General features: G+C 51.4%; 1 long non-coding RNA gene across 1 annotated transcript; it reads left to right on the plus strand.

Moving 5' to 3' along the window:
- The first annotated feature begins 203 nt into the window (after window positions 1-203).
- LOC140260368 (uncharacterized) lies at window positions 204-2,295 on the plus strand. The gene is made up of 3 exons (XR_011905530.1): window positions 204-286; window positions 454-587; window positions 2,224-2,295. It is a non-coding gene; the product is annotated as an uncharacterized lncRNA (long non-coding RNA).
- Window positions 2,296-4,876: the final 2,581 nt, after the last annotated feature.

Raw genomic sequence — 4,876 nt, forward strand, 5'->3', positions numbered from 1 at the left:
GAACAGACGGGTCAGGAAGGAATCAGTCTCACATCAGCCTACTGGAGAGCTGCATTCAGGTCTCAGCTTAGGCAGTTCTGAGGTCCTGAGATGGGAGTTCCCATACTTCATTACCAGCTGAGCCATTCCTTTTGCAAAGTGGTTTCTCCAAAGTGCTAACAATATGAATGGCCACAGCTGGGGCAGCATTGCCTCTGGGTGCTCTCAGTTAAAAGCTCGATGATGAAGCAAGGTGCTGGTCTAGCAGAAGTGCTGAGAGTATCTCAAGGTTTTCAGAGTCAAAGAGGTAGGAAACTGGGGCTGCTTTCTGAGGGCTGTGGGTATGACTATAGCAGGGGCTCTTGCTTGCATGAAGACTCTGATGTCTGGGCTCTTGAGCTGGTGGTTAGGTGGGATCATGGCTGGTTGTCAGATGGGATCAGCTCCTGCTTAGGTTTCTCTATGAACATCCAGGTCCTTGAAGAAGTGGGAGCTCTGTGGAGCTGTGATGGTGAATGCTGCTCTGCTGGGATCTGTCCTCTTCACTTCCTCAAACACAAGCAAATAAGAAGTGATTGTAATGCTAGCTGCTGTCTCCAGATCTAAAGGTTAGTGTGAAAAATCTTGGTTTCTATTGTGCTTTCCAGTTCCTGTGGCTAGGCTCCATGCTTTCAGCCCTGCTATTTCTTCTAGCCATGAGGGCTGTGACTTGGTTTGTTTTTTGCTTTTAGGGAGAGTTATGAATTTGGGTTTGTTGTTTTTCCTTCTGTAACTTCTTGCCTCTGTGAGCTGAGGCTCTGTGGAAGTCAGAAGGTTTCACACTACTTTGTGACAGTGCTGTGATATTTGCCAGTGTTGGGTTATAATTGGATGGTGTGCGGTTATAATATTCATATGCTTGTGTGCGGGAAAAAATATAAAGGGCTGGAAGAGCCCTTGAAATGCTACAAGTGTGGGGCTGGGTGGGCTGGCAAATGCCAAGGGGCTGCTGTGTGCCCAGATTGGGGCTCCTGCTGTGGCTAGTGCTGTGCTGGTACAGCTGCTATGAAGCGCAGCCTCCAAGGCATGTGTTTGCTTGCAAGATAAATTGGCCCTTTTGTAGGGGACCGTGTCCTGAGCATGATGAAAATGCCAAATGTGCTGATAATGCAACTTGAAACGGATCCATGGGGGTTTTGTGCTGGTGTCTTGAATGCTATTGTGAGTAGGGAAGAGTGGGGTGACTGGGCTGTGGGTCAGTGCTGATGTGGGAGACATGAAGCAGGGCTGAAATGGAGGCGTTGGGTGGGGAGCATGTGGTTTTTGTGGTCAGATGAGGGCACGGAGGGCTCTGTCTTTGGTGCCTCTGTATTGAACTTAAGCTTCAGGTCTTGGGGCCAAGTGATCCTGAGTGAGTTTTGTCTGAGTTCACAGATGGGAACGTAGCAGCTCAGTAACACTCAGGTTCGGGAGGAGGCCTTGAGAATGCACCCAGAGGCCCTGGTTTGGAAAACTGACCTTTGCTGAAAGCAGCTAATCACGTGCAAGTCTTAAGCATGTCCTTCAGTTTCATTGAAGAAAATAGACTTGAAGTGCATGCTTGAATCTAAGTGCACAGTGAAGTATGTTCCTGGGCCTCAGATAGGGTAACGATGGCTGAACAGAAGGCATCCAGATACATTGGGAGATAGGGCTGCAGCACAGCCATGAGCTCGCTGCTGTGTCACACAAGGCTGCTCCAGGTCCGGCAGCCCAAGGGACAGAGCCCTGGCTCTTTGCTGTCTTGCAAAGCCTCACTGCATCACACTCATCCAGGCTCCATCCTTCTCTTTCCCCAAGGCTGCTCCTTCCCTTGCTTTGCCTGCACTGTGCAAGTGCCTGGCTTGGATATTTGCTGCACATCAGCACAAACCCAACCCTTTATTTTCTGTGCTTAGCAGGACAGAGCCAGCCCCGTGGCTGTGGTGGGGACATCCCTGGGCACCCCTACCCCTGCCTGGGGTCGTGTTCCCCTCTGTGGCCGTGCATCTGGCTTGCTGGGAAGCCAGAGCCCGCGCTGAGCTCAAAACGCAGCAACAGCAGCCTCTGCTTTTCCACACGTTGGTATTTTTAGCTCTGCTGTGCATTAGCGTGCAGGAGCTCAAACTGCGAAGCCTGGCTGAGGTTTTATCTGTTGTGACAGCCCTTAGGGCTGTAGTCAGACACTCTCTCTCGCTTGCTTGCTCCCTCTCTCCTTTTTTCTTATTCCTTTTTTTTTTTTTAAAGTTTGCAGCTCGGATCTGCTCCCTCTGCATGGATACACTGTGCAGCTGCCAAGACAAGAGAGCAAAGGTGGCAGATAGGGTCCAAAGTGTGGTCTGAGCCCCTCTGCGAGGAAGCTCTGTTGAGGTCCTTTCTGTATTTTTCCATTCCTCCTTGTTGCCGATGTCAGGGCTGAAGCACTCCGAGCTGATGTTGCAGGACGAGGTGCTGGCTCACTCTGACTGCCCTGACCCAAAGGGTCTTCAAAAAGCTGTGCTGATCGACAGCTGCACTGCTACTGGGAGCAGAAACTGGGGAGCAGAGGGCAGGGGCCAGCATATGCCAGGGCTCAGAGGGCAGCATGCAGACCTAGAGCTACTGCTGCTTTGTCTGAATCCCTTGCGTCTCTACCATCACTGTAAGGCACAGATGTGGCCCCTTCTGGGGCTCCAGGAACCCCAGAAATCAAACTTCCCTTCAAGAGCCAGGCTCAGCATCCTGCGTGCCTCAGAGGAGCCAGCCTGGGTAGGTCTGTGCCTAAACAAAAGTCACCTGAAAATCTTCTGTCCCCAGAGCTTGTCCAAGGTCAGTGTGGAAACTGGTGACAGAGCCAGGAATTGGGTTTGGCTTCCTGTCCCACCTGTCCAGCCTTCCTCTCCAGCCCTCTGCACACACACATCCCATGTCATTCCTCACTATCTGTCCATAATTTGGTTGTTTGCTGCTCTTTATACTCCAGAGTGCGGATAGTTGGTGTATATCTATGTCATATTTTCTCAAAAATCTATTAAATTCTCTTCATTGCTCCCAGGACATAAAGGGAAATAGCAGCTGAAGGATGCTTTCTGTAAGAGTATGAAATATCGTCTAATTAGCAAGCAGAGATGGCCACAGGATGAGCAGAGAGGGTTCCTGTAGCTCTGTCCACAACGTGATTTTCTGGTGTCACATCATTTAGAAGCACAGCAAGTTCAGCATGTGGCAGCTGCCCTGTCTTTGGCTGGGGACCGAAGAGCTGCAGGTTGGGGTGCCACAGGTGTTGGGAGGGGGGTGGGCTGAGGAGTGAGAGCTTTGTCATCCTGTTACCTGGGTGTAAACCCAAAGGGGGAGCCTGGCATGTCCCCCAGGTCCTCCCACTTCATTTGCATCGATGAGGAGTAGAAGCACGTCCCAAAGTTTATCCAGGAAGGCTGCATCTCAGGCAGCTTTTCTAATTATCCATCCCCCCACTGTGTTTGTTCTGTTCTCCCCAACAATTCCTCCCTTTTTTTTTTTTCTTTGCTGGCAGCAGCCAATGCCGTGAACCACGGAGAGCAGCTTCACAGCGCTCCAGCTCAACCTGCAGCAGGGATCTCTGAAAATAGCTGGTGCGTTTGCCCTTTTGCAGCAAAGCACCCAGGGATGAGGATTTTGCAACTCAGCTTGCGGTGTGGAGTGGGGCGTTGTGGGGGGGTTTGCTACGGCTGCATTTTTATTGATGTGGGTTGTTTGTGCAGTGTGAGAGTCCCTGGTAGCAGCTGGAGCATGGCAGGTAACTCTGCACCGAGCTTCAGACTCCCATGGCTGGCATCCAGGCAACCCCATAGTGGCTCTGCAGGGTTGTGCTGCTCACCTCTTCCTTTTCCCCCACATCTTCATGGGGAAACTCCGCTTGTGGCTGCAGGGGATGGATGTGGAGACCCCCGAATGAAGCAGCCCTCCTTGCAGGGGATTGGACACCTGAATGGCTGGGTGATGTCTAGGAGGAATTAAACAGTGCTGATTTTTATCTCGGATGTCAATCTGGAAGATTAAGGACTTTTTTCTTGAGGGATAGAGGATGGTGGTATTTTAGGGGCATATAAACTTTCAAAATACCCTGTGGCATCTATGTTAATGCATCTCCCTGCATTATTAAAATTCCTTACAGACTTCCAAACAGCTCACAACTTGGGCTCTAAAACGCTGGTACAGGCAGATCTGTGTGGGGGCAAAGCTCAGTGACTCCGTGCACTCGGTGCTATAAAGCAGACGTTCTCCCCTGCCTTCTTACAGCCTTCCACGCTGCAGGCGGTTCTCTGCTCACACCCAAACCCACCCGATTCTCGCTCATCCCACTCCTTTGACTCCCTGCTCTGGAGCTGTCTTGGGCTCTCAGCACGTCCGATGCCTCGGCTGCCAGGAGTTTGCTCTCCAACTGCTTTCTGGCCCCCTCGTGCATGTGGGCATGGAGGGGGGGGGCTGTGAGAGTGGGGAAGGATGAACAGCAGGAGAGTCTTCAGAGAAGGGATGGGGGGAGCAGAAGTGAGAACAGGGAGGAGGAGGGAGAAAGGATGCTGCCTTTTCTGTTCTCAGATTTTATGTTGGTTGAATCGCACTGGGTTACTTAAAACTGGTGCAGAGCTGCCTTCCCCTCCCCTTTCCTCCAGGCAGGCACTTGCATTTGGGGTTGAATGCCTTAATTCACTTCAGCTTCAACCTGCTCCTAATTGACTTACACCACATTGAAAGAAGCTCGGCTTCCCAAGCAAGCAGCGGCGGTTGCAAAATTGCACCTTAAGTGAAGTCAGTGTGATTGTGTGCATAAAGAAACCTTGAGCCTGGCGCAGACGTGCGTGGGAATAACTGCAAAGGGTTTGTGCTGCACAATCCCAGAGTCTGGGCTGCTCCTCTTGGCTTGGCTTTGGGCTGAGCACAT

The sequence above is a fragment of the Excalfactoria chinensis genome, chromosome 18 (assembly GCF_039878825.1).
Source record: "Excalfactoria chinensis isolate bCotChi1 chromosome 18, bCotChi1.hap2, whole genome shotgun sequence".
NCBI classification, from domain to species: domain Eukaryota; kingdom Metazoa; phylum Chordata; class Aves; order Galliformes; family Phasianidae; genus Excalfactoria; species Excalfactoria chinensis.